A 12,391-nucleotide genomic window follows, 5' to 3' on the forward strand; every position below is an offset into this window, starting at 1 on the left:
ACACGGCGGAGACTGTGGACATCATTCATCATCACGGACCCTCGTCGGCAAGGAGTTCCGCAGTGGGTTTTATTGGCCCACCGCACTCAATGACACCGTCGAACTAGTGAAAGCTTGTGATGCCTGCCAGTTCCATGCCAAGCAGATCCATCAGCCAGCAGGAGGCCTGCAGACTATACCCCTTTCGTGGCTATTCGTAGTCTGGGGGCTGGACATCTTGGGCCCGTTTCCTCGGGCGCCAGGGGGCTACCGCTACCTCTACATCGCCGTGGACAAGTTCACCAAGTGGGCTGAAGTAGAGGTTGTCCGCACCATTCCCGCGGGTTCCGCGGTCAAGTTCATCAAGGGCATCGTGAGCCAGTTCGGGGTGCCGAACCGCATCATCACGGACAACGATTCGCAGTTCACTAGTAACCTCTTCAAAACATATTGTGCTAACCTTGGAACGCAGATATGCTACGCTTCGGTGGCGGACCCCCAAAGCAACGGCCAGGCTGAGCGAGCCAACGCAGAGTTCCTGAGGGGCCTCAAGACCAGGACGTTCAAGAAGAAGCTGGAGGCCTGCGGCAGAGGTTGGTACGACGAGCTTCAGTCCGTGTTGTGGTCCATCCACACAACCGTGACCAAGCCGACTGGAGAGACCCCGTTCTTCCTGGTCTATGGAGCCGAAGTGGTCCTCCCTCATGAGGTCCGACATTGCTCCGCGCGGGTCCTAGCGTTCGACGAGGCGCAATAGGACGCCATGCGGGGGATGGACCTCGTGCTCGGGGAGGAACGTCGCCGAGAAGCAAGGTACCAACAAGCGCTGCGGCGATATCACTGCCGCAACATCCGCCCCAGAACTCTCGAGGTAGGAGACCTCGTGCTCAGGCGGGTTCTCTCCAGGGAGGGGCTGCACAAGCTCTCTCCCATGTGGGAGGGCCCATTCAAAGTTGTTCCTGTTTCTAGGCCCGGCTCCACGCGCTTGGAGACTCAGGAGGGGGTGCCGATCTAGAACACATGGAACATCCAGCACCTCCAGAGGTTCTACCCCTAAAAAGGCCCAGAGCCCGTGAAGAAGGCGAATGCCTGTGAAGCTGTCGCGTTTTGGAAAAGGCCCAGAGTCTGTGAAGAAGGCGAATGCCTGTGAAGCTGTCGTGATTTGAAAAAGGGCTAGAGCCTGTGAAGAAGGCGAATGCCTGTGAAGCTGTCGCGTTTTGGAAAAGGCCTAGAGCCTGTGGAGAAGGCGAATGCCTATGAAGCTCGTCGCCCGTGACACTCTCATGTAATAATGAGTTGGGGCTGTACACTCCCCAGAGTCTCAGGAGCGCCCGCCTCAGGCCCTGGGGCTCCCTCCCACGCCCAGTGGCAGCACTTACCTCCGTGCTGGTGAGAAGACGTCGGAGACTAGATTAGGTGCCGGACGCGGCTTTTCATTTGCTTTCCGCAGTTGACTTGTTCCTTCTCATTCGAAGTTTTATTGAAGTTGTTGCCGTCTTTGGCTTGTGGTTCTTTGACTTTTCACTCTCCTGCCTCGATTTCTCTTATGCAAGGCCTCGCGAGGGGGAGCAGCCGAGCGCCCTCGCGAGTGTTCCTGTCCTAGTCATTCAAAGGGTTCGCGACCTGGGTCCATTACAGGAGCACCCCTCCAGTCCGTGCCCCACGGGCACCACGACACGAACACAGGGCCTGGGTCGGTCGCCCCCCACGGCTGGGGCCGTGAACTATCCACGCGCGGGCACGTAGCCGGAAGGCACGATAAACGGAAGCAAAATGATGATTAACAACAATAACCCAAACACGCCCCCGCGGGGCTCCACACTACTGTCTTTTTACGCAGGAAAAAGGAAAAGAAAGAACAAATCAGGTGTAACTCACCTCACACCGGCCTGCAGGGAAGACTCGAGCTACCTCCGGGGCTCAGGCAGACTCGCTCTCGCGCTTCACCGGGACGCGATGGTGGGCGGACACGCTACCACCTCCCAAGCAGATACGACAGTGTGGAGGCTGACCGCGGCCACCGCTAGAAGAGTCGCCGCCTGAAGAAGAACCGGAGAAGCTTGGGGAACCCTGAGCGCCGCTAGTCACGCGAGCGCTGTCCTCTCCATCATCGCCGGAGCTGGGTTCCCGGCTGCGGTCGTCGTCCTCGGGGCAGCACCCTGCGCGGCGACCATCTTCCCCAAACACCCTCACGTAGAGGGTGGCATCGCCGTCAAACTTGAAGTGCAGGGTGCACCGACGGCTTAGGCCACGCGCGCGGGCAAACGTCTGCCAACCGCGGGCCAGGGCCAGGCTCCCGGCTGTGGAGACCTTCAGTGAAGCCCATGAGGCCCGACTGCAGCAGCCGTCGGCCTGACGCCAGAGGCCGCCCGGGGCGTTGGCCGGGAGCTCGCCGAGGAGGAAGCAAGGAAGTGGAAGTCGGGTGCTAGTCGGCTCCGCCGACCACACGACGAACTCCGGCCGCACCTCTGCAGCGCAGAAGCGCAGCCTAGGGGGGCGTGCGACCGGAGCGCGCCCCCGGCCGCAGCAATCCGCCCGCCGCCGTGCTGGAAATCGTCTCCACGGCCGTGGGGAGCTGCCATGGTGGCCACAGGATGTTTGCGAGGGCGCCCTCGGCCGCGCTTGGGCGGGGGAGAGGCAAGCTCAACCTGGCGAGCCTTCCCCTTCTCTGCGGCCGAGAACCTCCTCGACGGGGCCATGAAGAAGAAGGAGAAGCAAGGGGGATGAACTGGAAGGGCGCGCGTTGATCCGTACTTATAGTTGGCGAGGGCCAACCGACGGCCCCCACGATCGCAGGTAATTATGACCCGCTTTGCATGCAAGGACTTGTCCAATCCGTGCAGTTGCCGAGGCGCCATGGGGAAGCGGAGACGCCCACGTCCAATCAACCGCCACGCAGCGCCCAAGACCGCAGGCTGTTAGGGCCCGCGGCGCTTCGCTCTTCCCCTTTCGCCTCCCTGCACGGCCAAGCCCGGGCGCACCTTGGGCCCGGGGGCTACTGTCGGCGTTCTGGGAACGGGGGTCCCCGGACTTGCCTGCCTGCGTCCTACGGCGTGGCTCAAAGGGGGGCCCAACATGGCCCATCTGCACCAACACAGACCCAATACCCTCGCGAGGGGCCAAGCCTCGCGGGGCGGACGACGCGGAGCTTCCTCAGGCACGGCCTCATCAGGCTGGCTCACGAGGAGGCGGAGAGATCAAGGCGGGGTACCTCACGAGGTGCCCGTGACGCAAGCCATGACGACCAAGTGCGCCAGGTGGGTGCTAGCCCATGCAGTGTCCTCCTTTCCCCTTTGGTGCAAAGGGGGCAAGCGCAGCCGCGGAGTACCGAGGCATCAGGCAAAGGTTGCCATTTCGGTGCAACAAGACGAAGACCAGGAGGACTGCAAGACTGAGGTCATCGTGGAGCCCAAGACGGCGTCACCACCAGAGCTTTGTGCTGGCGAAGACTACTTTTGTCAGGATAACTGGTACTAGCTGTCCCCCTTCAAATTAGCCCGCCATTGTTGGCTCCCTTCCCGCTCGATATTTCGGAAGAGGACCAGGGCCTCTATAAATAGGACCAGCCACCCATAGGATGAAAAGGGGGGGAGATCGAGATAAACAATCGAGAAGAGAGAGAGAGAGAGAGAGAAGGGTGACTGGACTCCTCCCCACAGTTCATCGCCCCAGCCAAGAACAGACCCTCACGAGGCTGTTCTTCCTTGTATTGTTCATCATCACCAGCCCAAGAGGCAATCCACCACACCACACACTGGAGTAGGGTATTACACCACAACGATGGCCCGAACCAGTATAAACCCTGTGTCTCGTGTGTTGTTCTTTCCACAGCTTAGATCTTAGCGAGGCGGAGGGGTGTAGGTAGGTAGGAGGCGAAATCTCCACACGCACCCTAATGTTCGAACCTCGAGGGTCTGCCAGAACCCGAAATCCGACATATCATGATATCCTTTTTTTGTATTATGTATTCCATTTGTCGACAATGTTTGTATATTCAACTACTCTTCCTGTACATTAGCCATTTGAAGCGGTGATGGAAGTATCTGGAGTGAAAACAAGGTATTTAGAGCAGACAATGCTACCTGCTGAAGCAGACATCTTGCTGGTTATAGTTAGTTCCTCAGAGGAGGATTCAGAGATAGATGACCAGTCATATTTCCCCCCTGAGGTCTATTATCAAACTTGGGCAGGGTTATATTACTCATATCATGCATATGTTGTATTGCATTGCTTAGTTTTTACATCATATACGTGATTTGCATCTGCTTACTTTCTTAGTATATAAATCATATATTTGAATTATATCATACAATCATGTTTACATAGACAACATATATCTGAATTATGGCATGCCAACCCATTTAATAAAGACATCACATAGTTATATCATCTCGTCATGTTTAGTGTTTACAGTCATCATATTTTGAATTGTGTCATTCTATCCCTGAATTATATCATGCTATCATGTTTCCGTAGGCGGCATGTATGTGAATTATGGCATGCCATCCTATTTAATATATACATCATATAGTTATATCATGTCATCCTGTTTACATAGTCATCATATTTTGAATTATGTCTTTCTATCCTGTTTAGTTAGCCATCATTTATGTGAAATTGTGTCATGCTATCATGTTTAGTTAGCCATAATATATGTGAAATTGTGTCATGCTATCCTGTTTGGTTAGACAACACAAATGTGAATTATTTCATGCCGTCTTTTATTCCCCACTATCGATTGCACCTGTCTATCATACAATGTATGTACATTCAATTATTCTTGTTTATCAGCCATTTGAGTTGGAGGGGGTGATCGCAGTATCTAAGGGAGTAACAACACATTCTTCAGAAAAGATAGTGCTACAAGTCGATGTGGATAGAACCACGGTTGTACTTGCCAAAGAACCATCCCCACCACACATAACCCAGATTCTCACAGATTATACCCCTGCCAAGTTGGACAGAGAACCAACTACACCCCTTCTAACCCTAACCCCAGCAGATAGTAACCCAGTTCCAATTGACACAACACTATCTCCACCATAGAGCACCCAAACACGAGTAGTTAGTAAGGCAACTACAGTGCCCAAAGCACGAGGAACACCACTCCGAACCCCAACTCAATGCTTAAAGTAGAAGAAGAATTGTTCTCAAGTCAGGTTCTGTAGCTATGGTTCATACTCCTTTGCTCTTGCATCACTGTATTTACTCATACCAACTATTTTTGAATTTGAAGGATGGAATTGAAACTCCAATGGAGCAACAAGTATGTTTTAAACCTATTTCTTTAACTTGTTTGTTGTTGTAACTTGCTCTATGTTGATTTCAATTTAAATTGAATAAATAGTTATGTTCTGATGCCATGCACATTACAAGTGTGGTTATTGCTGTGTAGTTTCCCACACTCATATTTTGCCTATGCTGCTTAGTCTTAAACATATATTATTTGAACTGTGTCTCCATCTTGATTTGGCAACAAAACTAGAATGATATAGACCATACAGTGACGATTGTACATAGATATATGTTTGTTTCATGCTGTTATCATGTCCACTTTACTACTGAACTGATAAAATTAGTTTCATATACAACATGGTAAACCTATGTTGTGTCTGCTTGTTTCTCTTTTAGAATGTGGACAAAATATTGGAGAAGAGTACCCCGTTATGCAATGGTAAAGGAAGTAATGCAGATAAGGTTCAAGATAGTAAGACATCCCTGTTGGTCTCCAAGAAAGTTGACAAAAACTATCTTGATGATAGTGAGACAACCCAAAAGTCATGCCTTGATGTAGTGTTTGAATTACTGGCCACTACTGCTGGCACAAGCTCTTCAAACTCGCTACCTAAAATAGTTCGTCTTCTTGAATCTCAACTTCTAGTTGAAAGACATCGATCAGATGTCTTGCGACACAAAGCCGAAGGACTGAGGAAGTCCCTGCTGAATTTAGATGCATACTTTCTGGTGCAACAACAAGCGCTGGAGGATTTAAGCGCAAAACAAGAGAAAGTTAATAAGCTTGCTAGGTACCTAGGATATTGTTTCTTGAGCTCTTCTAAAGTGGTTTCAGTTCTAGACTTGTTTTGCTGTGCCGTATATTTGCACCGGTCGCCAACTTTGACAACCAGTGTATGTGATATGCTGCTTTGTTCCCTATATTTGCACTGGTGGTGAACTTTGATGCCCAGTGGATGTAATATGTGTAATTGTTGTAATAGCCTAGCGTTAGTTGCTTGCTTATTTATTTCCTTATTGTCTTGTTTAGTTGTTTGCTTATAGCCGCTGCAATTCTTTTTTTGCATTTTTCTAGTGGCCACAATAACCTATTTTTATAACTAGGCCACACTAACAATGGGAAGCATACATACCGTTGTAACCATGGTCCTGCTACCTGTTGTAGCGACCATGGGCCTCCTACAGGTCGTGGGATCCATGGTCCCTCGACGGGCCGTATAATCAATGGGCCTTATATGGGCCATATTATTCGTAGACCAATAACGGTCCGCAAAATGGGCCATAAACGGGCTAGAGTGGAAATTGTGTGTTCATGGCCCGACCATAATGGCCGTTAATAGGCCAAAATGTATAATGGGCTTTATTCTATCGACGGGCATCACGGGTCATTAATGGGCCGTATTTGATGGCGCTATGAAAACAGCCCAACGGGTTAACGGGCCGACTGTAACCATGGCTGAAATTGGCCCACAAGCAGAACAAGGCAGTAACGGGCCGTAAGTAACTGAATGTTGGAAATGAGCCCAAGAATAAATGGGCCCTTAGAAGGCCCAAACGTAACACGAGCTCGAAACGGCCCAATGGAATAATGGGTCGTTAATGGGTGTAAAGTGTTACACTGTTCATTATGGGCCAGTTTCACCACGGGCCTATAATGGGCCAAGAGTTACAAAGTGCCTCGTATGGGCTGAAAGACATCATGGGCTATATGTGGGCCAGAAGTTACAACGGGATGGAATCATATGGGACGGCCTAGATGAGGCTACTGGGCCCAATTCGGATAGGCCATAACGAGTCGTGAGTTAGCGAGCTGTAAATGGGCTATATACGAACATGCCGTTAATAGGCTTTCCGTGGGCCGACCCGCTACCTTTTGACCAAGTCAAATGGGTCGGCCTTTTCACCTGAATGGGCCTCTGTAGGGGCATGCCATGTGTCAATGTATCATAGGAGCCTACTGTCCAATGAGTGGATGACATTTGTCCCAATGCTGAGACGACACATGGTTCCTCTGGCCATTGAGAATTCTACATGTGCAAAATCCCCATTGGGTCGGGCTGTTAACGGGTTATCAGATCCAAACTGAAACCGGTTATCTTAACGGCGACCTGTTATGGTGGATGCCATGTGACGGTTACCTTTGACGAAAGCACTTTCATGACGCGCCATTTATCGTCATGGAAGTGGACACTTCCATGCCGATAATTTTGGTATTGCCATGGAACACTTCTACGCCAGCACAGGTATGACTATCTTGATTCTGTCATAAAATTGTCATGGATGTACATGCATGACAGAAAATGTGACCTACTATGACAAATAGTATCATCACGGAAGTGGTCTTTTTTGTAGTGTACAGGGCCGCCAAGGCCAAGAAAAAACCCCAAGCTAAAGGACTCGGCAGGCTTTGTGCCGGCAAACCTCTGCCAGGGCGCCACCGCTCCACCTCATCAAACGCCAGTAGGTAATCAGTGTAGTGGGAAGCTCTCGAGCGTCTAGGTGGTTCCTGTCGTTCATGTGGCAACTTGTTGGAGAAGAGATTGCCTTTAATGACACCCGTCCCAGAGCCGTGTCATGCAAATAAGAGGTAATCAGGCAAGCGGTTGAGAAACCTTGCCGAGGCTACCTCTCCACTTGACACCTAGCGGTGTGATACGTCTCCAATGTATCTATAATTTTTGATTGTTCCATGCTATTATATTATCTGTTTTGGATGTTTAATGGGCTTTAATATGCTCTTTTATATTATTTTTGGGACTAACCTATTAACCGTCACTGCAACCTTCTGTACCCGTGAGATCCCATCTTGGGGCCTTTTCCGGTGATCTGCTGGAGGGGGAGTCGATCATGGAGGGTGAAAGTGTCCTGGACTAGGGGGTACTCACCACGTCGTCTCCCGATCTGTTAAATTGGGCTGAGGACCCCCATGGCTATATACTCATGGGCCAGTTCGGACAGCTGTCGCGTACATGAAAGATTCCACAAGACTTGGTGATCAAGAAAAGGACTCCTCCCCACCAGCGTATTCAGCTAGGACTCTTTTTATCCTAGGCCTTTGGTGCATTATATAAACCGAGGCCAGGCTAGTCGATAGAGAATATATACATACAATCATACCATAGGCTAGCTTATAGGGTTTAGCCTCTACGATCTCGTGGTAGATCAACTCTTGTAATACTCATATCATCAATATCAATCAAGCAGGACGTAGGGTATTACCTCCATCAAGAGGGCCCGAACCTGGGTAAAACATCGTGTCCCCTGCCTTCTATTACCATGGATCTTAGACGCATAGTTCGGGACCCCCTACCCGAGATCCGCCAGTTTTGACACCGACATTGGTGCTTTCATTAAGAGTTCCACTGTGTGTTCGGCAAAAGGTTGATGGCTCGCCTGCAGATCAACTGCGACTTCGGCATCTTCGTCACCGGCTCGACGGGTCACCTTGGTTCGACTAAGGACTGTGCCCTACCTCCGATCGTCATGTTTGTATGAGGGCCTTGATCAACATCAACTCCGATCTCTATCAAGATCATGGAGAAATCATCCAGGGAGCCCGGGGGCTCAACGTCAACATTGCCCTCGGGCGACCGTGCTATTTTTCTGGACAGCGAACTCGTATCCGCCGCCACGGCCTCCTCAAGTGTCTTTTTAATGATTTCTTTGGTGGTATTGTGTGGAATTACGTCTACAACAGCCATGCAAAATTTCGTCGAGTTCTGATGGAGGAATCTCCGACAATCTACGATATACCGGAGCCTTGTTAAATCCGGACGGGAATCTGGACGAGTTTAGGGCCTGGTCTCCAGAGCCCATCTTGGAGGTCCTTTAGAAGATCCAACGGTTCATCTACTGCGGAATTCCCATATCTACCACCCCTCCAAATTTCAGCTTGATCCGACGGTTCAAACTTCGGGAACCTTCCGATGAGTGGACCAATTTTCGGATTCGTTTTCTGCGCGAATACGGATCCGACCCGAATTCATGTTTCTTTATGAACGTGATATTGGACAACCTTTTGAGAGGAATTATCTTCTAGGGTATTGAGCATTTTTTTAAACACGTGCTCGTAATTTTTTAAGCCTCCCCCGAGGTCATCTTCATCATCATGCTGATGTCAAACTAGTCCGGCAATATTGCTCCAAGGCTGCCGACCTGCGTTAGACACGTCGTCACTTTGTTGAGCCGAGCTCAACTTCTTCGGATCATCATCACGGCAAGCCGAACAATAGTCCGGCATCGCGAAGGATAAATCATCACCAACATCTCCGCCCCATGGATTACACGGAGCGAGCATACCGGCATCGCCGCACGGTCACTTTATCAAGCCGGCATCGACCACGTCACGACCTGCATCGGCAGGGCCGCACTATTGCTTCTTCAAGCTGGTGTCCATTACACCGACCTACTTCGACTCATCGGCTGACATCGAGGCTTCGACATCTCGGCTGGACCGGGGGCTTCGCCATCTCTTCATCAACCTACTCCGGACACTTCGGCGTCACTAGCCGACCAGCTCCGTCACGTTAGCTGGACCGAGGGCTTTGCCTCGGCGAGCCAACCTGTGCCAGCATTGCCATGCCGTCGTTTTATCGCCCATCAGGCAATGGGTGTGCGTTTTGAGTCCCAATTTTGGGAATCACCTTCCTTCGGATTGCTACAACAAATAAACCAGGTGTTATTAATTCCCAGTATTTTTGCTTGTTTGGGTTCATTTTTCCCAAGGAATTATTACTCTGGCTTGTCCATCATATGTACACAGGTCTATCAAATGGTGGCCGCATTAACAACGGTCGCATGGTGGTTCGGTCAGTCTCCGTACATAGTACGGCGAATGCCGCATCCGGAACTCGGACCGACCTGTGAATTCAGGCTTTGCCACGCCTTTACCGTATCACGCCGACGCCCTGCATTGACATTGACTTTGGCGCCAGGCCATATTTCTTTTATTACTAACTTTGCATAAATTATTTATTATGCAACGACTTTTTTTAATCTCCGGTTTGCATCACTTTTTGTGCACAGGAAAAAGATCCGGGTTGGGCAGTATCGTCAACTCGGCGTATTGACATACCACGCCACCTCGGCTAGACGGGGGGCTTCGTCAACACTTCATTACTCCATGCCGGGGACTTCGGCATCACTTTTCCGGCCTGCATTGACCATGCTATGTCACCACTTCGGCGTGTCGAGATTTCTGCTCCGCCACCTCAAGACCGGCTTGGGGGATGGAACCTTGTCCCGCATCAAGCTCGGACTGCGTCATCAATGCCGAACACATTAATCAGCTAAGTCGCTTTCATGCTCAAAGTTTTAATTTTTAGACTTGTGTTCGGTTCGGCCAACATTATACTTTTTTGGAAAAAAGTTGCTTGTAAAAAAATTCCTTGTCCAAACTTTTTTTGTGACGCACAAATTCAAATACCCCGTTTATTTGGGGGCTTCCTTTATGAAGCTTTTCCTCTTGCATATGATTATACTTGTACGGCTTCGTTCCTTGTTCGTTTATTACGCCACAATATGCACCATATTGACTTAAGTGATTTGCAAGCTGGGTTGCCTAGCTCCTGTGCTTACCCCTACGTTCCCGATTGTTCGGCTAGGGAGTAAAGGGAGCACCTCTGCGATTGTCACGACCGGGTCCTCCGAGCTCTGACCTCAGACTGGGTGAAGCCGAAAGCTAGCGCTCTTATTGTTTTCGATCATGGTCGGCACACAACGGAACTCATGGGGTACTATTTTCTTCGAAGATGCTTCTTACACTTCGCATGTAATATAGCATAAGTTCCCTGAGCCCGCTTTGTCTGTTACAGCCTTATGGCCCGGTTGCCTGGTTATCGGAAACACTGTCGATATTCTCGACAGGTGGAGTACATAACAATTTTCGGTCCTTGACCGAAGAGGGAGAAGCCAACGGTCGGTTAAGACGCGTTTAAAGTTCGGGTGAACAAAGATATGATATTAGTACTTCGGTACATACGATCATTATACATAAAATTCTTTTACCCAAGTCACTTGGGGACTCTTAAAGTTATATGAGCCGTTTTATAGTAAGTGTTCTTCTTCTTAGTTGTTGCAAAGTTTTTATTACTATTGTTATGCATCACTCCTTTTTTCGACACGAGTGTGTGGTCACTAGCCGGGAAGCCTAATTTCTCTCTCAAATCCGCTAGAGTTTAGTTTGCTAAACTGACCTAATGAGAAGTACTCCTCCTTCGGGATAGGAGGTTGAAGCCATAGGCTGACCCGCTTGAAGTCTTGATATAGGATGTGACATGTTAAAGCACGACAGAAGCACTCTTTTTTTCTAAGACCAATTTTCGAATTGGCACCGAACACTTGATCTTGTTCGGACGTCAAGTTTTACTGACGTTTTTTGGTTTTCCCAACTTATGATACTTTTAAACTATTTGTGTGTTTTCAGCACAAGTCTCGCAGTGCAACGCCGGACACCTTTAGGGATTCGGCAAAAACATTCTCGGATATTGCTATATATGCATCGGTTTCGAATTGTGTCTTCGGTCAATAGTTGGGTTGCCCGGCTCCTATGCTTGCCTCCTACGTTCCGCTTTGTTCAGCTAGGTGTGCGAAGGGAGAACCACTGTGATTGTGCTTCCAGCTCGCATGGTTAAGCACCTCAGTGGAGAAAGCCGAGAACTGACTGTCACAATAGGCGTAAACTGGTCAGCGATCCGATGACTATGTTAAAATGATGGGCCGTTCATAACATTGGCCGAAGTGTTTACGGCTTGACCTCGGATGTCGCCGAACAGTAACCAGGGCATCATAGCTAGCTTCCCCAGTTTAAAGATCCTATGACTAAGCAAAGGTTTTAAAGCCCGCATATCTGATTGCCTCGTTTCCGCTAACACAACCGCCTTCGGGCACCGAGACGTCGGCTAAGGGTTGCTTTGTTATTGCGGAAACACCCTACGTAGTATCTACCAAGGGGTAGAAACCGACGTTGGGCCACTTTCAACTGATAAACGGTCACAATGGACTCAAAATAATGATGTAAAGTACTTGGATACATAGAATCATTACACATAATTTGTGATTTTACTCTGGATATCGATCCTTAATTCGGCTACCCGTGCCCACATTAAGCCTCGGGGGCTACTAGGCTTTGCGCTCATTATTTACAAATATTAAAGGGGCACATCTATCCCCTGATCTG

Source organism: Triticum aestivum, chromosome 5A (assembly GCF_018294505.1).
Source record: "Triticum aestivum cultivar Chinese Spring chromosome 5A, IWGSC CS RefSeq v2.1, whole genome shotgun sequence".
Lineage (NCBI taxonomy): Eukaryota > Viridiplantae > Streptophyta > Magnoliopsida > Poales > Poaceae > Triticum > Triticum aestivum.